At 39.0% G+C, this 25,799-nt stretch overlaps 1 protein-coding gene across 4 annotated transcripts in view; it reads right to left on the bottom strand.

The window, feature by feature from the left end:
- Positions 1 to 2,036: 2,036 nt before the first annotated feature.
- CA8 (carbonic anhydrase 8) overlaps positions 2,037 to 25,799 on the bottom strand; it is a 94,227-nt gene continuing 70,464 nt past the window's right edge. Inside the window, exons 9-11 of one of the 4 annotated variants that reach the window (XR_013824522.1) lie at positions 7,903 to 9,284; positions 2,902 to 2,991; positions 2,037 to 2,189 (exon numbers count right to left, since the gene is read on the bottom strand). The gene's annotated coding sequence lies outside the window, so the exon portion shown is untranslated. Of the gene's footprint in view, positions 2,190 to 2,787; positions 2,992 to 6,996; positions 9,285 to 25,799 lie in introns of those variants that run through there. The other 3 variants (XR_013824523.1, XR_013824524.1, XM_079901554.1) reach the window with 3 other exon arrangements.

Below are 25,799 nucleotides of genomic sequence, written 5' to 3'. Positions count from 1 at the left end.
CAAGCGTGACATCTACCATTACACAGTGGAGGACGCTGTTATCACCAGAGAGAAGGAAGCTGCTCTAGAGGACACGGACTCACCTGATGGGACAAAGGCCGAGTTGTGGCCTCAGGGGAGCCATCACCTCACAGAACATCACAGAGGAAAGGAAAGCTTCTGAAGGAATCTACCGAAGAAAACTCAGGACTTCAAGAGTGCACTTGGAGCAAGTACATAAGCAAAAAACTAAGAATTATCAGTGCTGAGGAAAAATAATAATAATGAGGAAGAAGGTATTTGGCTTGGAAGAGAATAATCTGCAACACGAGGAAAAGATCCAGAGAGAACCACACTCGTTCCCCTTTGCTTAAGGGCTAATAACACTTCTTAGTTAGGAGGAGCTATAGATTTGTATCAAATCTACCAGATGTTCTTTATAGTGTGCTGTGCGTAAATAATGGACATGACTTCCCTTACCAGCCTGGGTGTCAGAAATGGCCATACAGCTCTTATTTTTTTCAGTGGGGCTTGTTTCTCCACACGTCCTTATCAGTAGGAAGTCTAAGCCCCGTCCTGGGGGGTTCTCTCTCTCCGGAGCTGTCCAAGCAACCAGTGTTGTCTTTCAAAGGAAGCCAGTCCAGTGGTTCCGGCGTTATTGCTCCCATGGCCCTGAGGGGCACTCACGTTCAGCAGTGTTATCCAAAGCTGTGAGGCTGACAAGATTCCACAATGCTGGAACCAGTACGAACCCACAACCCTTAGGCTCAGCACTGGTCAGACGGCACCAGGTCGGCCTGCCCGTCCCCCTGTGGTGCAGCGCTTTGCTGCCCTTCCCAAGCAGTGAACTCCCATGGGTCTCCCTAATTTTAGAACTCACTTAAGACCCTCAGCTCCCTCACTCCCAGAAGGACTCTAACTCCTTATGGAAATAGCTTCCCCTCCACCCCAGAGCTCTCCTTTTCCAGAGGACCTTTGTCGAGGTCAAAATGTCCCTCCGTGCCCTTCCCCCAAGCAATGGGTGTCTAGTGGCCTACCTTCGCATCTCTCAGAGGGGGTCCCTCAGCCACTCTGAAGCCCTAGGAAGTTGCACCCTTGGGAGACTGTCTCTACCTACCTATTGAAGAGGCAGGCAGAGTTAACTTCTTCAATTATTCGTCTGCGTCAACAGACAGAGCCTGCAAAGTTACACATGGCAATCGCAGATTTGCCGCTCGTTTCAGCGTATGGCTTCATTCACCCTTCACAAATTATTTCATCATTTCCTTCAAGTATTTTGACATTCGGGCGCCTATTTGAGGTTGGTCCTTCCTAAGGCATACAGCTACTCTGGGGGCCTAGCATGGGGGAAGAAAAAATGGCTGTGAAGCATCTCGGCAGATTCTGCCTCAGAAAGTGATGTTCCTCTCTTGGTACCCGAGCACATACTAATACAGGCATACGCTGCAGAGGGAAGCCCATGGCTGTACAGAGGGCCCTTGGTGGAGCCAATGGGCACAGGAATGACTGTCCTTGAAAAAGGGGGAAAGTGAGTGAGAAAAAAGAGAAGCAAGATGACCGTATTGGGTAGCCCTGCTCCAACAGCCCGGGCCTCTTGGCCACTGTGGTGCAAAGAGCCTATAAGTGATAGAGGAATAATAGCAACCCCTTATCCAGATAATCCAATGAGTGCTAAAATAATATAAACAGACATCTCAAGATTTAAGTAGTAAATCTTAAATAAAGACAAAGAAACTGAGGCCAGTGAGGTTAAGTACATGGAACAAGGTCACACATCTCCAGCAGGACTCAGATCCAACATTTAAGTCAAGGAGTTTGGTTTCTGTCTGTGTCTTGAACCGCTATTACCCCCGCCCATCTGATCGCATGACAGGATGTGACCACACAACCTGCAGTCCGTCACAGAACTTTGCCCAGAGAACAGCGTTACGAACACCACTTTGAATCACCCGAGGTATTGACCTGTATCAGCTGCAGCTATTGCTCTACAGCGGGTCTGGCTTCACTGAAATTCTCTGCTCCTTTTGGGAAGTCTTCACAGCTTCTTTCACGTCTCCACCCACCCCAGGTACATTCTCTCCTCACATACCGCACTCTGCTGGGAAGCACCGTTTGTCTCCACTGGCTGAGTTGTTCTCTGGCCACAGTTCACCTGGAGGAGCTACTGCTGCTCATTTTCCTGCTTCCCAGGGTGGTGGTGGAAATGAATACTGTTGGGGAAAGTTGGAAATATTCTAAAACAGTTCAAAATAAAAATAATTCTTCAGAAGATGCATAGGTTTGACCACACATATACTTGACACATTTTTCTTTCCGGTCAAAAAAAGGAAGTTTACCCTCAGCTAAATCAGAGGACAGAATTAAGAAACCCCAGAAATCAATTACATCATCCTATTGATCAGTTTTTAAAAGGTGATTGAGAAAGAAAGAAAAAAAAAAGCTTCTTCTGGCTTAAATGTTGTCTGCCTCCTTTGAGCCAATTCCCACAGTAGAGTGATTATGATGATTCAAACATATTTAATACAAATGCATGAGATGATAAAAAACAATACAGACCAATTGTCAGAAATCAGAAAAGGCCTCCAAGGACAGTAGTGAAAATATGTGTTCTCTTGCCAAAGATGTAGCAGTTAGCAACAATGGACCCTCTAGTCTTCGCGGGGGGGAGGGAGTGGGGTGTTGAGAACAGAGAGACGCAAGGCTGGAGCCCAAGGGTCGGAACTTCATTGAGAAATAATAGGTGCAATCAATGTCCATAAAATGTTTTCAAATACATCGTTTCGTGCAAGGACTAGCAGTAATAATGGCCCTGGCCTCTGTGAGACGCATAGTTCCTTGGAGTTAACTGCTCACCTGTACTTGTCTCGCATAAGAGTGTACCACTTAGGACATTTCTCACACTTACATAAATGAGAAAATCACCTCCTTGGTGCTCTAGAAGCATCAATTCCTCTTCCTGGGAAAACCAATTTCCTCACCAGAAGAACTGTATTCACATTTCTTTTCTGTGGACTTAGAAAATAAAGATCTGTGGAATTGTAGGTTTTTCTTAGCTGGTCCCAGTTCTTCCTGAACTGCTTCAAGTTTCTGGTTAGGTATGAAGGCTGAGCTCGACCACTGTAACTACCGAGCCTAAGAGCAAAGGCAAAATCCTCATAAACGACTCCATCAGATGTGCATCTGATTTTTTTAATAGGGCCCCAAATATATTTCTTGAATATTTGGAACTATGTCATTTGAAGATAATTTCTGAGCAGAAAAAAAAAGGGGAAAAGAAGTCATGTTAATTATAAAGATTTTTTTTGTTTTAAGGTTAATTTATTCAAATGAGATTTGCTGAAAGCAGCATTCGTTAGGAAATTTATTTAATATGACTGAAATTTCAAACAGTTAATTTTCATCCCAGTCTTGTGCTTTAAGAACACTATAGCTTTCTTTCATGCCATAAAGAAGCATCTTTATGTTATAAAAGATAAAATGTTTTTCATGCAATGTATAGACTTTATTATGCTTCTTCTTTTTTTTTTTTTAATCCCTTTGGGCCAGATTCTAATATAATTTCATAGGAAAATTCCTATTGAGGTTGACTAAATTCCAATGTAATTTGAAAGCAATTAAAGTTTATCAAAGGAAGTGTGCAGTAGAGTTATTCTGGAAATGAATCAGGCCCAAAAGGGAGTAATACAAGCATATCTAGGTCTCTGGAGCAGCTCTAAGAAATTTCTTAAATTTTATTGACTCACTAAACTACAGTGTCCCACTGGGTGGTGGAGGTGTAGAAGTGTTACAAGTCAGTCGTTTATGCAGATTCACTGAAGTTTCAGAAATTGAAAAGTTTCTCAAAACTCAATAGTGTCATTTCCAAGTGGGGATTCCTGTACAACCTGAAGTGTAAAACTTCTAGTATACTTTATTAAAATGTAATCTAAGTCTGACACAACACAAAGTTTCCAATAAAAGCCTTTCTTCTATGTTGTTTTTATCTTTCTTAAAAAAACAACAACACTCGTCTGAAGGGTCACGTGTCACCACCTCACTACCTGACTGAGTGTCAGTTAAGAGCTTCACACAGAAGCAGCACAGGAAATACCTCTAAACAAAGGAAGGGAACACAGCAAAAAAGGAACAAAGGTTTCTGTGAGCTTATCTTTAGGAACTGCATTACATCATCGGTGTATAAAGCCTCATCTTTTACATAATACTCTATACTATGACCCAAATAATATTCTGTATTAAATAAAATATAGGTTGCTTTTCATCATATCAATATTTGCTATATTAATATATTCTAATAGAAGTGAATAGATTCTAAGGAAAATGAGGTTTATTGGGTGTCTATTCACACACATGCCATCTTGAGTCTCAGTTTGTAGAGGTCAGACTTGAAAATCATTAATCAGCATATACTAACTGTTTTTAATTAATTAAATAGAAAAATAAAATGGAGAAGTTTCAGAGTAATTAACTCAATAACTACTATCATTGTTATGTCAACTTCATTTTCATTTTAAGAAACTTTAAGTTATCCAAAAGCATGAGTCTACCCTTAATCACAATGATGATATCTGACACACAATTTTGAAAAATACGCTTACTCCAGTGAAAATTCCAGAAGGAATCTGATAGCCTGACATTTTGAGTAATGTGCCATCTTAGATGACAGAGCATTACACCCAGAATGGACATGAGAGAAGCTCCACAGACCTGCTTCCCAGCGCAACTACCATACCTGACAGAATAAAAAGAAGAAGAAATTTAAAGTGTCTGGAAATTTTCCCAAGGACATACAGCAAATGGAGAAAACATGTATTCAAGAAAAATCTCCTAAATCTCAATAAGATTATTTAGAATTTCAGCCATAAACACACTCACTCCAGTTTGGCATGATTAACAATCCATTCTAAGTGGGTAAGGCCAGGAAGATGGGGCTCCCTCTTCCCTCAAATCCCAACCAAGGGATACATAAAAGGGTCACAGAGGCTAAATTCCAAGAGCTCATAAGCCCCCTTCTTCCACCCAGCCCCCACTCACAGAGCAGAGGTTCTACACCAGGTGCAGCAGGCTGAGAATATTGGGACCTTGATCACCTTCACCCTGGCTTATTCATAGGGTGGAAGTTTCAGTCTGGGAGAGGCAAGCCACAAAAACCAGAAGCTTCTGCCCCTACCCAGAACCCTGTCTGCAAAGCAGGAGTGTCACTCCACAAAGAGCAAACCACTGTCCCTACCCATAGCTCCTGAGCTGTGACTCAAAGATTTTGCCTAGGGCAAGAGGCAGTTGACAAGAACAAAGAACACCAACTGTAATCACGTTAACATAAATCTGAAGTAGATTCTAATAAATTAACATGTATCAATATATGGTAAGCCCTAGAGCAACCACTAAGAAAATAAACTCCAAAGAAAGTATTAAAAAAATCATTAAAGCAATTGAAATAGTACACTGGGGAATAATAAAAGAAAAAAAAAGAAATAGTACACTGGAAAGTAGTCACTTAATGCAAAAGACAGCAATGAAGGAGGGACAGAGAAACAAACAAAAAAAGACACGAGGGCTTTCCTGGTGGCGCAGCGGTTGAGAGTCCGCCTGCCGATGCAGGGGACACGGGTTCGTGCCCCGGTCCGGGAGGATACCACGTGCCGTGGAGCAGCTGGGCCCGTGGGCCCGTGGGCCATGGCCACTGAGCCTGCGCGTCCGGAGCCTGTGCTCCGCAACGGGAGTAGGCCACAGCAGTGAGAGGCCCGCGTACCGCAAGAAACAAAAACAAAAACAAAACAAACAAACAAAAAAGACACGAGACAGGTAGAAAAGAAAAAGTAGAATGGCAGACATAAACCTAAATATATCAACAATAATATTAAATATAAATGGGTTAAACAATCCAATCAAAAGGCAAAGATTGTCAGGCTAGATGGAAAAACAAGATCCAACTTTAAGCTGTCTACAGGAGACACATTTTAGATTTAAAGATCAAATAGATTGAAAGTAAAATGATGGAAAAACACATATCACGCAAACAGCAGCCATAAGAAAGCTGGAGTGCTACACTAATGTCTTAGAAAGTCTATTATAAAACAAAAATGTTGCTGGAGATAAAGAGAGACATTTTATAATGATAAAAGGATAACTGCATCAGAAAGATATAAAAATGATAAATGTATATATACTTAACAACAGAGTCCCAAGGTACATGAAAAAAAAAAACTGACAGAACTGAAGCAAGAAATAGGTAATTCAACAATAATTGCTGGAGAATTCAATATCCTGTTTTCAGTGATAGATAGAAATATGCAGAAGATCAACTAGACCTAATAGACATAGAACATAACACCAACAACAGCAGAATACACATTCTTCTTAAAACACATGGAACATTCTCCAGAATAAACCATATCTAGGCCATAAAACATGCCTCAATAAGTTTAAAGGAATTCAAATCACACAAAGTGTGTTACAATGAAAATTATAACTCAATAACAGAAATTTGGGGATTCATAAATATGTAGAAATTAAGCAACACACTCCTAAAAAGCCATTGGGTCAAAGAAGAAATCACAAGGCAAATTAGAAAATACTTTGAGATGAAAGAAAACAAAAATATAACAAACACAACTTATAGGATGCAGCTAAAGCAATGCTTAGAGGAAATTTTATAACTACAAATGCCTTTATTAAAAAGATCTCAAACCAATACCCTAAACTTCCACCTTAAGATAATGGAAAAAGCACAAAATAAACCCAAAGCAAGTAGAAGGAAGGAAATAATAAAGATTAGATAAAAACACAGTAGAGAAAACCAACAGAATCAAATGTTGGTTCTTTGAAAGGATCAAGAACCAACAAAATCAGCAAGTCTTTCAGCTAGACTGACCAACAAAATGACTCAAATTACCTTAACTGACCAAACTTTCTGAGATCAATATTACATTACATACCATCAGCTACATTAATTATCTTGAATAAGAGGTGCTTATATATGTGTAAACCACATGAGAAGAAAACCCTCAGTTTGCCATTTTTTCAGGTAAACAAAATCCACCCTAAATTAAATTTCAAGATCTGTGAAATTTGTCCCTTATCCCTAGTTAACTACCCCATACACACACTTCTGCTTTGGGAGGCTTCTTCCCCAATTTCCAGGTCCATCCCATGCTTTTCTTTCCCATGCCACCATCAAAACTAGATAGATTTCTGACCAGCCATTTACACTTTTGTTATTGCCAAATTACTCTTTCAACTTCATTCCCACAAAAGCATCACTACAAGCAGCATTCCTAATCTGAGTCTGAGGTACCTAATGGTGGAATGAATGGGTTTCCCACATTAAAGAATATAAGCTTCCACACAATCTCACCAATGAACACCACAAGCTGAACCAAGTAGTTCATTTCAGTCTTTTGAATCAGAAAATATCCAGTAAATAAATTTGATTCCTTCAATTAAAAAAGATATTTTGGAGGGGAAGTATGGGCAACAAGATATTACCCTGAGAGTCATTTGAATTCGTTTTTGTTGTTATGCTTATTTTGTATTTTTCAGGGACAAGTGATTGGAGACTGCAGGAAGCATCAGAAGTTAAGTCCAAGAACGGTCCCCAGCTGCTCAGTGCCAACCACATCAGGATCAGTGACACTGGGTGCCCATGTACTGTTTAGCCCCAGGGCCTGAACGCAGGGTCTAGCAGAGGAGTGCCAGCAGCCCTGTTGACCTCTCACTCATGAGAGGGTTTTGATTTTGCCTTTTGATGTTAACTGCAAATGAGGCCACACCTGCAGCCAATCAATGTCTGGCAAGTACGTGGTATCAGTTTTAGTCTATAAGATACGTATTTAAATATGCCAAGTTTTTGTAGCCATGCTTTGCCATTTCTTCATTTTTGTATACAAGAAACTAAAGAAGGGAAAATCCCGGGACTGCCTTTACCTCTCAGAGGCTCTGCCTGATGCCGCCCTCATGTGGTCCAGGGCTTTGTTAGATGCTGACCCTTCATCCGCCTCCGCTTCCTCTCTCTGGGGCAGCTCTGGTTCTTTCTCTCCCTGTCCAAGGCTCCACCGTGAACCTCCTTAGCTTCTGTTTTCAGGGATACTTAGTAAGATTTTTTTAATTTGCATTTAATGCTTTTCATTATTACAACCTTTACCCAACACATTTAAAATCTCTCAACACATAATTATTCCATCTGTATTATTTTCTATTTCTAACTTAGATATTCTGCATCACAAAATCCCTCAAAATTGAGTGTAACATGTTATTGAAGTCATTAGTTTTACAACAATAATTATAACAACAACTAATAACATTTATTAAGTACTTGCTTTGTGCCAGGCACTCTACTGCTTTACATAAATTATCTCATTCTATCACATCTAACTGCATCTAAGCATATGCTTAAATTTGCCAGTAGCACTTAAAATTAATTAAAATAAGGATATGATTCATCTTCAAAACAAAGATCTCAATATGCCAAAGTGAAACCTATAAAATAAAATATTTTAAAGTCTTACAAAATGTACAACACTAAATTATTATAGGATACTATTAAATTTATGTTTCTATCATGGAAAATAAAGCTATAAAATAAAGTATCCACTTTCTCTTTAGCCTATTTATTTCTTATACCTTTCTCAAATTCCTAGAAACCTCAGCTTCTAATATGTCAAATAAGTATGATTAGATTCGTATAATCAATTAAATCCTTTAACTAAGAAAGTAATATATAAAGTGAGTATTATGTTCTTACATTAACTCCCAAATCGTGTTTTATAACAAATCACCCTGACATTAACCATGGTATGAGGGTTGCAAAGTAACATGAGATGTGTTTTTTACTAATCCTTCACATTCCATTTTGGAGCTGTATATGCTGTTCTTGATCAAAACTCTCATTTTATTATCAAGAATTACATTATTTTCTGAATGAGTGAATTTTCTGTTGGAGACAGGAAATGAAGGACTGCAAACGCTGGAAATGTATTTTTCCTGTCTCAGTATTAATACATGATATATATTCATATTAATAATAACTCTGAAAACTAGTTTCATTTCTTCTACACATAAGCAATAAACAGTATGTGCAAAAATATGAATACTGGCAGCAGTGATGCGGATACATAACATGGGGTTTCTTTTGAATTTACAGCCATTTCTAATATTTCATTAGAGCATGTGTACAGGCAACTGTTACAGATGTCCGTTAAAGCTCGATTAGATGAAGACAAACAATGCAGGCTTTGAGGATAAACCGAAGCTGCAGCTCAAAGTTTCCGTTTCTCACCCATGGGCACTATAGGACCACTGTCTTCCTCCTTTAAGGCAAAGAGAAGGAATCGATTATGTTACTGACATTCCTCCAAGGCAGACTGGAAAGTCTTTCTACAGTCCAATGAGACAGCAAAAACGAGAAGTTTCATAAGAAAATGTGGAAATTTCAAAAATATCTTCGTGCTCAAGTTTGTCATCTCTGCAATTTTTCCACAAAGTCTACCATAATTTTATTTCTCTGGCAGAATCTATTAATGCAAAATTTCATAGAGACATGTATTTTCAACCAAAATAAATAAACGAACGCTTGAACTGTTTTCTAAACAAAAAATTTACACGTCATGCATAATAATAAATAAAATTAAAGCTTTTAGTTATTGTCATTAATTTCCTGTGTAATAACTGCAGATGGTAACTGTTTGAGCACAAAGACCACTGCTTCCTAGTCCTCAAATAATGTGACATTTCTATTAAATAAATCAGGAAATAATAAATATAGAATAACACATGAAACGTACATTTTGAGAGAACTAATAGTCTTCCCATTTAGAAAACAACATCAGCTAAGATTTCAGTTCAATACATCTACTCGTGTTGCCAGAGATGGGACTGGGGGAACACACTTTAATACAGTTGCTAAAAATAAATAAGCCCAATCTCTTGGACAACAAGTATCTATTAAAATTTAGAGCGCATATACTTTTCACCCAGAATTCTACTTCTTGGAACTTATCATAGAGATATAACCACCTAATCATACAAAGATTTTATGTATAAGGATATTCACTGAAGCAAAAAAAAACTAGAAAAAGCTAAATAATTTCCTTCCTTAACAAATTATGATACCTAGCACAGGGAGATCAGCTCAGTGCTTTGTGACGACCTAGAGAGATGGGATAGGGAGGGTGGGAGGGAGACGCAAGAGGGAGGGGATGCAGGGATATATGTGTACATATAGCTGATTCTGTTGTACAGTAGAAATGAATACAACACTGTAAAGCATTTATACTCCAATAAAGATGTGAAAAAAAATAATAAATTATGATACAATGGAATACTTTAAAATTGTTCATACATGGTATGTGGGTGGATAGGCTTGTACATATGTACATATACATGTCCACACATGTATGCATATGTTCACATAGATACATATAATTTCTGGAACAATTTATTAGAAAACATTAATAATGCTGGGGTATATATTTCCAAACTAAAATTTCAATTAAGATAGTGAGTCATGACCAACTCTTTAAGATTATGCCTCACAGAAGTGATTTCAAAGGTAAAGGAGGACACTGTTTGTGTCTGCATTTGACAACTATAACCCAGCATATTTACAAATCAAAGTGACTGACATAAAACAGACTGATGATCCAAACTGTAAAGCCTCAGCATTTTAGAGCTTTTAAAAGGAGCCTAAAGGTCAGCACGGATGAATTTTTTGCAAAAGGAAAATAACTGGAGTCCCCCATCTCCTAAGATGTGTTCCACATAACTCTAGAAGTTGGGTGGAAAAAATGAATCTGTATTCAAAAAATACTGTGGAAACTCTGATTACATAGAGTAAAATATGATTCTTTCAAACAGAACCATGTCAGTCTCTAATATGCTAATGTGCACTGTCACTCTGCAAAAGAAAAATATATTCAGGATTCTCCAAATGTATGGGACAGTCATTTCTTGATTTAACAAACATCTTGATGGACCAATGCTCTGCAGAACACATTTGGGAAAGGTTGGTCTAGAGGCAGAGATTCCAAGTTTATGAAAGTAATTCAATTACGCTTTACCCAACTACTCTAAAAATGAAGCTACCATGGTCTAAAACACCAATTAGACAAAAGATAGGTAAGTAAATATGCAGTCACTCTAATGACATGAGGTCAGGTCTTACCCAAAGCATTTTAACATTGAACATACAACCAGAGTGCAATAGGTGCACAAGCTCTCAGGTGTCTTGTTCATTTTAAAGCTCTAATGGCTTGATTTACAGGATTCTCAATAAATGCAGAATGAATTCTAATTCACCTGAGTGTGGACTCTGCTGGTGAATTTAGGTTGCTCACTGTTAAAATCTCCCTCACAGGAAAACTAAAGTTAATGCCCTATGCTTCTTGAATTTTTCTCCTTTACATTGTTCAAACAAAGAAAATGTCACCTCCCAAAGCCAAGGCACTCTGAGGATGATCTATTAGCTCCCCCACCAAGAGATGGATGTTTGATCTCATTCACTGCAAGATACCAGATTAGCTGGAAAAATTACAAAAAAAAATTATATCCCTGAGTTCAATTGATCACACTCTGGGGTGTGGATGTGGAATCGGAAAGACTCAAGTTCAAATCCCAGCTCTGCCACCAACTGGCTGGAAGATTTTAGGCAATCTATTTGCCCCTTCTGAGCCCCAGATAGCAATACCTACTTTGTAGGGTTTGTGTGAGAATGGAATACGACAACAGATATAATGTGACAACAGTGCCTCCTGGGCACATAACTGAGTGACTGGTGACTATTTCGTTGATTTTACAGACATCTCACTAAATGAAAACTGAACTACGGTATGGCCTATTATTTTCTATAGCATGTGTTTGACATTTACTTTTCAGCACTTCAGAGAAATTTTTCATGGGATGGAATCATACTTGATCTCATCTGCACTGTGTTCCCAAGGCCCAACACAACATTTGGCTCAAAGCAAACACTCCAAGAAAATGCACATTTGTATGTCTGTGTATGTGCGTGTGTGCCCACGCATGTGTGCGTACATACATTAAAAAGTATAACAAAATGACAGTAGCAACTGCTCCTGTCATTTATTTAACGTTTTTATTTAACGTTTTTACTTGTATAAAAAGTTAAATTTTGGGGCTTCCCTGGTGGCGCAGTGGTTGAGAGTCTGCCTGCTAATGCAGGGGACACGGGTTCGACCCCTGGTCTGGGAGGATTCCACATGCCGCGGAGCGGCTAGGCCCGTGAGCCACAACTACTGAGGCTGCGCGTCTGGAGCCTGTGCTCCGCAACAAGAGAGGCTGCGATAGTGAGAGGCCCGTGCACCACGATGAAGAGTGGCCCCCGCTCGCCATAACTAGAGAAAGCCCTCGCACAGAAACAAAGACCCAACATAACAAAAATAAATTAGTTAATAAACTCCTACCCGCAACATCTAAAAAAAAAAAAACGCTCTGAATACTGAAAGAGCTTTAAAAAAAAGTTAAATTTTTAACTTTTATTAACGTTTTTATTTGTATCAATATTATACATGCACATAGTTGAAAAAGTTAAGTAGTTCTAAAGGGTGTATTATGAAAACTATCAGTTTCCCGTCTTATATGCCTCCACTTTGGTCCTCCTCAACTCTTTGAGCTGATTATTTTATTAATACTGTAGAGCTAATCAGTATGATTGCATCACTCCTTTTCAGTTTTAGCATTGTCTGTCAACTTTCCCTATGGAGAATGTCATTTGACCTTCTTTCCTCCTATCAGCCCCTACCTCTCTCCACACACACACACACACACACACACACACACACACACACACACACACACACACACACACACACACACACACACACACACACACACCACTCACACACTGTAAACCCTTCCCTTCACTCCACCCTCCCAATACAGTTATATAATAATTTGGGTTGGATCAATATTTGATTTCTATCATTGTGATGATGTAAATATTATTCAGAACTGAACTACATGTGTTAATATATCATTAATTTTCCTTTCTTGCACAACTTGTTTACTCTGGAGTGAATCATTATCTTGAGTTTCTTCCACCTACATCCTCAATCCAAAACTACCTACAGTTGTCTGACTCTCCTCTCAAGAAGTTAAGACACATCATGCAGTCTATCAACTTCGTCTTCCTGGAGGAAGCTCTTCTAGAACCTTCTCAACTGCTCACATCTGGACTCACATCCTCTATGCTGGCTACCTCACCTCACCATCATTCTGGGAATCTCCTGTGCCTTTCTCCTTTGTCGGCTCTCCTGTTTCCTGGATCCCACATCTGTTTTCTTGGTTTACGCCATTTTGGTGAAGCACATCTTCCAGTAGCTTCCTGGGAAATAAATTTTTAATGACCTTGATATCTGCACATGACTATTGAAAGTTGGGGTGAGGAATTGTAGGTGGGCTGCAACTTTCTCTCAGAATTCTGAAGGTCATTCTTCCCTGGCTTTTAGCTTCCAGTATTGCTGTTGAGAAGACTGATATTTAAACTCCAGGTTCTCTGAGTCTGACTTGTTTTTTCCTCCCTGTAACTTCTCCCTCCACGTTCAGAAATTTCACGATGATAGTGCCTTGGTGTGGGCGCATTTTGATCTACTGCCCTGGAAATTCAGTGCGCCTTTCCAATTTGTAAATTTATGTCCCTGAGTTCTGAAAAAGTGTTTTGAATGATTTTGTTGCTGGTCCTCTCCTAAAATTTCTCTGCTCTCTCTCCAGATTTCCTATTATTTGGATAAAGAAATGACACTCGGAATACACAAAGGTAATCAGGCTGACTTTCTCCCCTTTGGGACCTCCTCCCAAATACCCATTTATCTATCTATAAATAATAAGAAAGCTTAACTATAAAAGGAAATGTTCTATTATCCAGTGATCATTGTTCATAATGAGACCTTGAAGTAAGGCCATAATCCTAAGAAGTCTTCTAAATCAAAAGCTATTTCAATATAATTATAACAGATGCCATCTTTCATGTGACTATTTCTGAACCTTAAATGATCTTCTGGGAAGAGACCCCTGGGGATGAGCGCAAATCAAATCACCATTGGAGAATTTCCTACAAAGCTATCAAAAATAAAAAAAGCACATGTGCCCACGTGTCCTTCACAAAGGCTGCTGCAGGTCACAGGGCTGACCTCAGTTCCAGTGACTTTGGCTCAGCTGATTGATAACCCACTGCCACCTCCCTCTTTAAGTAAGATAACTCCGTGTCAAATCTCCAAAAGAAGAGTCTTTTAAGAAATAGCGAGATGCTAGACGTGAGAACTCTTTCCGAATGCTCTCGGGGCAGTTTCTTCTCATGCTGCTTGGATGTGGAGTTAGCTGGGTTACCTGATTCGCTCCCAACACCAGGCTATAAGCTCCTCCGGGGAGTCTATATCTGCACACAGTCCCTAGGATACTGCCATACACTGAACAGAAGGTTAAAAATAAATGTCCTTCCTTTACAAGCAAGGGCAAGATAGGAACCTTCTTTTTCAACACACCCACTAATACCAGTATCAGCTCAGGAGGAAGGAAAATAAACAGAAAAAGGAGAAAGAGAAAGGAGAAGGTCAAGAGTGTCAACTGCTTTTGAAGATTTAAAGGCACAGGGTGGGCAAGATAACACAGGATTTGGAAATAGAAATCCAGGCATATCCGAAATAAGAAAGGGAAACCAGATATCACTGCTAATTATTTAACATTATTCTGGGAGTTCTAGAGGGTGCAATAAAATAAGAACTAGTAAAATTAGAAAGGAGAAGATGAAATTGTCATTATTTACAGATGTGACCAGGGTCTATGTAGAAAATACAAACAATCAACTAAAATGTCACTGGAAACTATATGAAAGGTCAAATAAGAAAGCCAAGGACAAAGCCAAGCAATTATTTTTTCATTGAATAAATATTAACCCATATAAAAATGTAGTGAAAAATGACACTAATCAAAATTGATGAGTACAAAGACAACAATAATAATAGTAATAGCTCACATTTATTGAATGCCAGCCCCCTGCCAAGCACCAGGCTATGCATTTTACCATATTTTGTTTAATCCTCACAACACCTCTAGGAGGTATGACTCTTAGTATCCCTATTTCACAGACGAGGAAACTGAGGCTGAACGAATATCTATAATCTGCCCAAACCATGGAGCAGGAGGTGAAAGTGCTATATTCCCAATCAAGCCACACCCCAGGCTGACTCCAGACTCCAAATGCACATCCTGTAGCAAATTCAGTCAGAGGAGAGAACTATACAACATCTAAAGAGCATTACAAAACACTTTAATAAGCACAGATCTATGCATTGCTCCTTGACAGAAAGATTCAACATTGTGAAGATATCAATTCTCCTTAAATTACTCTAAGTACTCAATGCAATCCAAATCAAAAATTCTAGCAAGATGCTTTCTCTTCCTTTTTCTCTTTCTTTCATTCTCTTTTTCTCACCCTCTCTTTGATTCTTTACTTCAATCCTTCTGGTAAAATGATCCTATCGCTTATCTGGAAGAATTAAACACAAGGAAATAAGAAAATTCTGCAGAAGAGATTAATAAGGGATTTTGTCCTACCAAACACTGAAATATACACCAATGTCACAAACACAATGGGTGGTGCTCATGAACAGACAGATTAATGGAACAGAACAGGAAATTCAAGGATAAAACCAAGTATTCAAAGAAAGACTTAATATAAAATGTAACAGAATCATTTCTAATCAGATTGGCAACGATAAGAAATTTGAAAATACTCAATGTCAGTGAAGGTGAAGAAAAATGTGTATTTGGACACATGGTCAGTGGAAACATAAAGGGATACAACTCTTAGAGCAATTTGCACATATATAGTATTACAATTAAAACTCTCTGACCCAGTAATCTCACTACTAAGAAGTTTTTAAGGAAATAAATGCATATGTTAACCACAGTACTGTTGATTATAGCAAAGTCTGAAAATGACCTAAAATGTACAATAATAGAGGAACACTCGATAAACTCTGGTACATAATTAAAGTCAACTTATGTACAATCATTAAAATGTACACATGTATCTATTGAATGACGTGAAAAGATACATCAAACAGACAGAAAAATATCCTGCATAATATAATCCCATGAGGAACATTATATGTGTGTCTACTTGTGCTTATGAGAGATATGCAAAAAGAGAGATCAAAAGAACAAAAATAATGATAAAGGTAACATTTATTAAATACTTAACACTGTGGACCAAAAACATGGTAAGCACTTTAATTGCGTTACTTCACTGTATCTTCACAACCACCCTATGAGATAGGTTACTACTATGGCCTTCTTTAAAGTGATGAAAAAAAGAGACTTAGAGATATTAGGAACTTCGTCAAGGTCACACAGCTACCTACCAGTGGAGTCAGAATGGAACCTAAGCCATCCCCCACTGAGCTATGGGGGGACCTCCACGCTCACCCCAGTGTTCATGGTGACTGTCACCGAGAGGCGTGTCTGAGAGAGCCTTGTTGCTTCATTTTGTTCTGTACTGTTTGAATTTTCCACCATAAATATGTATCACATTCAGAGAAATCAAAGGGGTTACTCTTGTCGCAGAAATTTCAATAGGTAAACGGAGATGAACACATTTGGAGAAAGTGAGGAGTAAAAAGGAGATGACAAAGAGGTGGAAAGTATACAGAGTGATTGATTTTAAAAAGGGCAAAAATACCTTCAATCCATGGTGCAAGCATAGATTAGCACTAACCCTTAGGGAGACTATTAGCAACGTGATACCAAAAGTGAAAACACGGGTGTCCTTCTTCCCTAGAAATCTCATTCCCCGGAACTTATCTAAAGAGATAAGGAGGCAAAGATATACAAGGACTTCATAGTTATCTGCCCTTTGTTATTTGAAAGGCGTGGTGAAAAGAGCTCAGGGTTTGCAGTGAAACCTACCTGGGTGTGAACCCTGGCTTTGCCCTGTACTGGCTGTGACCCTGAACAAGTTACTCAACCCCTCTCAGCCTCAGGGTCTCCATCTCTAAAATGGAAATAAAAGCACATGCCTCACAAGATCGTTGTGAGGATTAAATGAGATAAAATATAGCAGAGGGTTGGAAACATAAAAAAGCAGCTCTTCTTTCCCCTTCATCACTCACTAGTATGTGTCACTTAGAATGGATGTGTAAACTTTAACTGAAACTCAAGGACACATCAGATTGTTTGGTATATTCTATACAACTCTGCATCAAAGTATCATAAAACACTAAACTTAGCTTTTAAAGTTCTTCACAAGCAAACCTATGTTATACTATTCTGACACTTTCTCAATCTCAATTAGCACTACACTAATTAACAAAACTGTGTTACACACTACAGCGCGTCACATTTTTCTTCCTCCTTCCCTAATCCCTAGTGTGCTGTAAGGGTGATTGAATATCTAATTACTTCTTAATTGAATGCACATATTATACATTTTTCACTAGGTTCAAGCTTAATGCTTTCAGTCCAGAAATCAAAGTCAATGAAATTAAGTTGAAGTGGGATTTGGGCAACTATTATAATGAGAGAAGGTTTGTATTATGTCTAATTATAAGTAAATGTGGATTTTAGCATCATATCCTATGGAAATATTTCAGGTCCAGGAATGTGCCATAAGTGACTAATTTAGATGATTAATAACACTGTTATTCTTATTTACAATCTTTTATTTCTCATTATAGTGATTTAATTGCTGGGACCCATTAAATATAATCATTCTTGAAAGAAATGGTACCATTAGAGAACCACCGGCTGTACCCATACTAAAATCAGAATGAACACTAATATTTGTGAATAATTACGTGAGTTTCTCTGCACTGTAAAGGTTACAGGAACTCTCACATGCTGCAAACACAAGAAAAACATAAATCTTGGAGTACTTGGAATATAACTGGTTACGTTCATCAAAAATATTCATTTATGGCAAACCATAAAAAATATTACTATCAAAATGGTGTTCCAATTCAGTTCTTACTTTACTGGGAGAGCATTTCATGAGGTTCTTTTTTTTTTTTTTTTCCCTTTTGCATTATGCAGGAGTAGGAGAACCTCTGAAGTAGGTATCTCATACAAGGAAGGTTTGTTTGCTTGTTTGTTTCTAGATGTGGGGACCAATCAACTATAATAATTTAGCTGAAGATCTTTTCGGGCAGAAGACTAGATTAAATAACTTTTTGAGATCCAGTTCGACTCCATGCTTCTAAGATGTGTCTGAAAATATTTTCTGCAGACAAGCCTTAAAGACCTTTACATATAAAGTATAAGAATTCAGAAATTTTGCAGGCATTTAAAGAAGTACTGTGATAGAAAACAGACCCATCCAAAACCAATGTGGTTTTATTGTTTTAACAATTAATTTACTTTGAGAATGGTGTTGCATAGTGGCAAATTTCTTGATTGGAGAAACCTCCATATTATTCAACAAATATTTCAGACTCTGTCCAAGCTATTGGGCGTTGTCTAGGCTATTTCAGCTTTGTATGCTACCAAAACAAGTTTTCACTGGCATGTTTGTTTAATTAAAACTGAAGTATCATACCAGTGAGAATGGTCATCATCAAAAAGTCTACAAATAACAAATGCTGGAGAGGGTGTGGAGAAAAAGGAACCCTCCTACGCTGTTGGTGGGAATGTAAATTGGTACAGCCACTACGGACAACAGTATGGAGGTTCCTTAAAAGAATAAAAATAGAGTTACCACATGATTCAGGGATCCCACTCCTGGGCATATATCCAGAGAAAACTATGATTCGAAAAGATACACGCACCCCAATGTTCATTGCAGCACTCTTTACAATAGCCAAGACATGGAAGCAACCTAAATGTCCATCAACAGAGGAATGCATAAAGAAGATGTGGTCTTTGTATACAATGGAATATTACTCAGCCATAAAAAGGAAGGAAATAATGCCATTTGCACCAATATGGATGGACCTAGAGATTATCATACTAAGTAAAGTAAGTCAGAAAGAGAAAGACAAATATCATATGATATCACTTATATGTAGAATCTAAAGAAAATGATACAAATGAACTTATTTACAAAACAGAAGTAGACCCACAGACATAGAAAACAAATTTATGGTTACCAAAGGGGAAGGTGGGGGAATAAATTAGAAGTTTGGGATTAAGATATACACACTATTATATATAAAATACATAACCAACAGGACCTACTGTATAGCACAGGGAACTATACTCAAAGTTTTGTAATAACCTATAAGTGAAAAGAATCTGAAAAAGAACAGATATACGCATAACTGAATCACTTTGCTGTACACCTGAAACTAACACAACATTGTAAATCAACTATACTTCAATTTTTAAAAAATGAAGTAGTTGAAAGAATAAGGCAAATCTATTTGTACTAACATATAAATATCTCAATTTATCTATATAGTTAAATTGACAATTTTTTGGTATGGCTTTTTTTTTTTTTAATACTTTAAAATACATTGTTTCTCACCCTTGTGTGTGGCATGTCAGTATCTACTTTTCCCTTACCTGGTTTCTTCTTTAACAAACCCTTTTCCCTTCTTCAGGAGATGGCTTCCATCCCTAACAAAGGGCCTGGAGCAGGTAAGTTCCTCCACTCTCAGGCCATGATCCTTCCATCACCCTCATGCCATTTCATTTCTATGCTGAGATTTCAGATCTCCTAGGTTTTGCTATATGTAAGCTATTTGCTATGTTTAGTTATGTTTAGTAACTAATACAAAAGAAAATGAAAATATTAAAAAGAAGGTTGATCAGGGGACTTCAGTCTTTTCATCATGTTTCTGTATTTCCTCGATAACTGCTAACATCCAGCTACGTATCAGTAGATGTAACGCAGGTCAATTTTCCAAAACCCATTCACGACTCTGCAACTTCACAACTGAGACGTTTCAGTCAGATGCCAATCACCCAACCTTCCACTGCGGATGGGAATAACAAACTACAATACCGCCACCAGCCCCCAGCGACAGATGTCGCCAGTTAGTCCTGTCACCCTTTCGCACTGCGCTCAGCCGTGGATGCAGAATCCTTCTCAACACTCTAGACAGCTCATATCAGTCAATCAGAGTTGACGTGCAAGTTTGAGGGCTCTCTGTCACCCATGTCTTTTATTTTTACAAATCTTTCTTCAACAATCCTATGTAGAAGAGAGGGGGGTGTTCCTGCAACAGCCCAGGTGAGAGCTGATGCTAACTTTATGGGTTGTGATGATCACAGAGATTGATTTGGGAGCTATCCAAAGGCGAATCTGTGAACTGGACGATAAATTGGAAATGTGAGGTGAGGTGACGTGAGAAGTGTCCAGTATGACTTGAATTCCTAAGAAAACTGGAAGAAAGCCAAGTCTGCGAAGGACGATCATATATTCAATCTTTTATATATTGGGTGTGAGACGCCTCTGATGCATCCAAAAGCAAAGTGAGGCAAACAGTTGGGCATCCGATTCTAGAACTTAACAGAGAGACCTGGTGTCGGCAGGTAAATGAGAGGGTCATCTGCCTGTGGTGGTACCAGAGGCTGTGGGTGCAGACGATCCACCTACAGAGAGAGGGGGTGCCACAGGCTGAGCCATGCGGACTCCAACAGCAAGTGACCTCCAGGAAGGTCCCTTTGCGTGCTGGGCTTTCACAGTTCCCTGGGTCTATGATGAATCCGCTTTCCTAAGTCTCTATGAACTTCATCATGGAAAAGAGGAACTGGAAAGGACAGACAGTAAATGAGGAAGAAACCGAAATGAACGCTTCTTTGTGAACGATGTTTTCTTAATAAGTCTCAAACTGGAAAAATAAAATTTAAAAATTGGCTTGAGAAAATTACCAAAAATGAGCATCCATGAGGAAAAAGACGTAATACTACGTGTTTAGAGGAGATAACCTGGTCTCGGTGATTTTCTTATGGAAAATATATGAAGTTTAAAATCATGAAATCTACTATATTGAGGGTATCATAATATATTAATGTTCAACATAAAAGCTGACCCATGACTGCAAGATGTTCTCTTCCTTCCTCCCAAACACAATTTTGTTTAAATTCATGGGTGGGGAGGGGAATAAATCATTCAGGAATTTTTACCCATAATAAATTAACCTTTCTAATAGTGAAAAAAGAAACAAAGGACAGATATGGAAGCAGGGATTATTTTCCTTCTTTACCAATCTTGAAGAAATGTCTATACAGCTTTGATACTTTTCATTCTTGGGTTAAGAACAATTTTTGTATCACAGAATCAAAACATAATAGATGGGTTGACCACCCTTGGTATTTTGGCCTTTTCCTGAAATCATACTGAGAACCTTTAGGAAATCCATTCATTTTCGGGCAATTCTATAGGATACAGTAAATAGAAAATAGCTCTACCATCAAGCTTTCATTTCTCACCCTAATGCTGTGCATCATATTAAATTATTGGAGTGAAGTCAGTCCAAGTTCTATTGACTGAAAATAAGGCTCTGAGCTTTCCATTTATCCTGAAAGGATAATAGCTTTCACCTACTTGGTCATTCAGAGTTGATATTATCCCTTTCCCACAAATCCCCTCCTTTTCCATAATGGCTTAGTCTTTTTTAACCTCCAACTCTGTTACGTTATAAAAGAAAGCTGCTATGAAATTGATGTTAGCTATAGCATTTATTAAAGCTAAGAAGAGAACATTATTAATTGCAAAAGTATACATGGGGAAGAGTTCAGTACAGTCTGAATGTCACTCAAAGACCCAAAACGGGTCTTTGCCCAAATACGAGGGTAAGTTTGACACAGGGATCAGATACTTGTTTAATAACCCTCTTCTTTCTTCTTCTTCTTTTTTTTTTTTTTTTTCTCCTCATCTATTTGGAGCACACATATTTTCCCCTTTTAAGGAGGGTAAGGGAGGTTACTTTTTTTTCTGGAGAAAACATTTTTTATTCATAATTATATTAATTCTATGGCTAAAATATATGTTGTTTAATCATATTGTTTTGTTCTAAAGCTAAATCAACTCAAGAAACACGGTTTTATGTAAATAACAGATCTCACAAAGAGATCAATTGTTAATGTAATTGGAAATAATGTTGCCAAGAAATGTAGGTTATTTATTTACCTGTTTACAGGGAGGTATTTAAAGAGCTCTGTGGCATTGGTTTTTACAGAAAATAATTATAATTAACTATAGTTACTGTAACCATGTGTGCAGTTTAACAATATTTGAGTCACAGGGGAAGCAGGCAAATCTCTGAACAGTCAGCATAGCTTTCTAAAAATTGGTTAATAGTTAATGAAACAAACAGGTAAATAATCATTTCACTGGAAGGGTAGTACCAATATTATCACGCCAAGGGCAGCAAGGAAACTGGACATAAAGCTTGGTTTTATTTTGGTTTGTTAGTAAGATTTGGTTCTCCTGCATCGTAAAGAAAGTTCACTGGGTAAACTGGCTCCTAGAAATCTGAACTAGCCCTGCACGTGGGTGACTTATGTGCTAACTCTTTAAACAAGTACAAAACCATAGTTCATACTTCCTAAATGGTAATACAAAAAGTCACAGATAATTCATGGGAGTAATAAGTCTTGGTTATCAAAACCCTCCAGATGTCTAGACATGTCATGCAAAAATAAATGTCATTTTAAGTCCAAAAACTAAAGTTATTTTAGTAAAGCGTAGCTAAAATAAATCTGAATTATTTTGAACATTTTTTAGAGAACTATCAGAAAAAAAGGTTTTTTTTCCTTTTCAGTTCCAAGAGCTTAAATGAAACATTCATGCATTAAATTCAAAGTCTGACTGTCAAGTCATTTCACTTTAATAAAAATTTGAATTACCTGCCTTAGGGCATTATTAAATATCAAATAAAAAGCACACATCCATAAGTCTGATTTCCTGATATAATTTTTATGTAGCAGTACGACTAGATTTGTATTACACATTTCAAGATAAAAGGATCAAAAATGTATTCATAAAAGGATATGGTCAGAAGTGAAGTCGCCTTTGAAAGAATTTCTGCACCACTCTTAGGAATTTGGGGGAAAATGACCTCCTTTTAGCAATCTCAGTCACCAAGACAAGGACATAAATCCATCCTCTCTTAAAATATCTAAACTGCAATTAATCGAAGACTGAAAATTACACACTGTCCTCCTATCATACCATGAATATGAAGTATCTGAAATATATGTCATCTTCTCATAAACATTTAAGAGTGTGTGTGTGTGTGTGTGTGCGTGCAAGAGACAGATAAAGTAGTGATGGTTACTTAGATATTTAGAGACAGGCAATTCTGGTGTAGGACCAGATATGGATCAAAAATTAAAGCCAATAATCTTATTTCATAAAAAGCGTCATTTATAGTTACCGACATTCAAAGAGAGTATACCAAACCTACACTGGGGAAATTCATAAATTCACGTTCACCAACCTCACCGCCCCTCTCTGCCTGGCCCTCCAACCGGGCCGTGCCCGTAAGCCCTCCGGACCCTCACTCTGCACCCATCTCCCAGCTGTCTGGCAGCGCTCACCTCTTCTAGCTTCTACCCAACCCTCCTTAAACAGTAAAGCAAGTCGTGAAACACTGTCTATAAACCGCCACCTCCTTCCCTCCTGCGATAGCGCACAAAGTGTCCGTTCCCATAACAACAGTCAGTCTCCACGTGTGCCGAGGGCCCCATCCCCTGGCAACTTTTCAGGGACTTCACTGCTAGGACTAGCCCCTCGAGAAACAGCACCTTCAGCCCTGCCCATCCACTGGCTCATTCCCCCTCCCCCCCACATACAGAAAAGTTTTACTACTTCTTTTGTTTAAAAAAAAAAAGTCTCATTCCCACCTCAAAAAAGGAAATGATATATATGGGACATGACAGAGGTGTTAGCCAACGCTAAGGTGGGAATCATATTGTAATATAAAAATGGATCAAATCAAAATACACATCGTACACCTTAAACTTACACACGCTTGTCTGAAGCTGCCACCACAAGGTATCTCCAGCCCTCCCTTCACGCCCAACTTCTGCCCACCGCAACCGCCTCCCTTGTCCTCCTGCCACCCTGAGAGCCAGCGTGGTGACGCTCCCTGACCTCTGTCCTGCAGTGCTTACAACAAGGGGCTCTGCCAGGCAGGCTGCTTGGGTCCAACTTCCAGTCCCGCTGCCCAATGGCTTTGAGCAGATGACCTAACTTCTCTGTGCTTTGGTTAACTGGTCATAAAGGGTCCCGTAAGATTTTATGAACATCCGAGGTCATCCCTGTGTAGCATGAGAACATTATACGTACACACCTGTATGTATAAAATCTCTATGCCCACGACTCCCGCATTCTGTTCAAACTTCTTTTCTGACCTCCGCTCTCGACATTCCAGCTTCCTTCACACCAGGCCCACTGCTGTGACTGACAAGCCTCTCTCAGTCCCCCCCCCGCCCCCCCCGCCCCCCCCCCCCCCCCCCCCCGCTCTCCATCTCAGACAGAGCCTCTTCCGGATTCCCTCTTGTCACTCCATGGCACTCTAGCCACACAGTTTCTAAAGCCCCAAACCCCGGGTGTTATCTTTGATATGTCCATCTCCCCCCACCCTCGTCCAATTTATCCCTAGATATCACTTTCCAAGACCCTTTCACATATGTCAGCTTCTCTCCATCTGCACTGCTCCTAGGCTGGTACCCATGCCTGCATGCCTTTCACCTTGGCTACCCAGTGGACCTCTAAAATATCCTTCCACCGCCACAGCCTGGCCCACAATCATCTGATCCATTTGTTCTCCAGCCACTGTGATCTCCTGAGAAGGCCACTCCCCTGAGAACGCTTAGATCTCAGCACACTGACGATGAAGTAAAGATGTCTTAGCACGGCTGCCGAGGCCCTTTAAGTCATGGGGCCCTGCCTGACCTTCCCTTTGCATTTCCACACCCCAGACTCACAAGGCTTTTTTCAGGTTCATCAATGCATCAAATTCTTACCACCTCCACAGAGACTGGGCCCTCGGGGTCTCTGCAAAAGATATTCCCTCTATCTGAAATCTCCTTCACTCCATTTCTTGGTTCTTTTCATTCATGGAATTTATTAACTGTGTATTCTTTTAACATCTTTATTGGTGCATAATTGCTTTACAGTGTTGTGTTAGTTTCTGCTGTATAACAAAGTGAATCAGCTATATGCATACATATATCCCCATATCTCCTCCCTCTTGCGTTTCCCTCCCACCCTCCTTATCCCACCCCTCTAGGTAGTCACAAAGCACGGAGCTGATCTCCCTGTGCCAGAAGTGTTTGTTTCTCGATTGTCAGGTTCCCCATCTCAGACTCTAGCTTTTATGAGGGCAGAGACCACATCTGTTCTTCTCATCTCTGTATACACAGAACCAATCACGTAGTAGGTGCTCAATAATGATTTCTGACTGAATATTATTTTAATTCTTTAGCTCATCCATTATAAGGCTCAGCTTAAAGCCCCCGGGGATGTTCTCCATTGTTATCACATATGAATTACTGAAAGTTCCTTCTCATTCCTACCACAGGTGACTTTGCCTGGCCTCCTCCTCATCATCCCCATCATCTCATCATCTACTAGCTGACACAGAAACTGAGAAGGAACGAAGGACTGGAACACAGTTGGCTGATACAGGATACACATAAGTTCTAAGGAATTTCTAATTTCCCTAACGACATCCACGACTCCAGGTGTTACATGCCATGATGGATTCAAAGTAAACTCAACACGTTTCAACCCTTAAGAAGTTTGAAATCTGACACAGGAAATAAATATACGAATAGCTAAATGGAAGAAAAAATGTGAAACAGAGGTACGATGTAAGGGACAAGGAGAGAATTACTGCTGAGGACCGTATGCAAGTTGGGCC

The sequence above is a fragment of the Stenella coeruleoalba genome (genome assembly GCF_951394435.1).
Source record: "Stenella coeruleoalba genome assembly, chromosome: 17".
NCBI classification, from domain to species: domain Eukaryota; kingdom Metazoa; phylum Chordata; class Mammalia; order Artiodactyla; family Delphinidae; genus Stenella; species Stenella coeruleoalba.
Note: the sequence above shows the minus strand (reverse complement) of the source record. Positions and strands in the feature narration are given on the sequence as shown.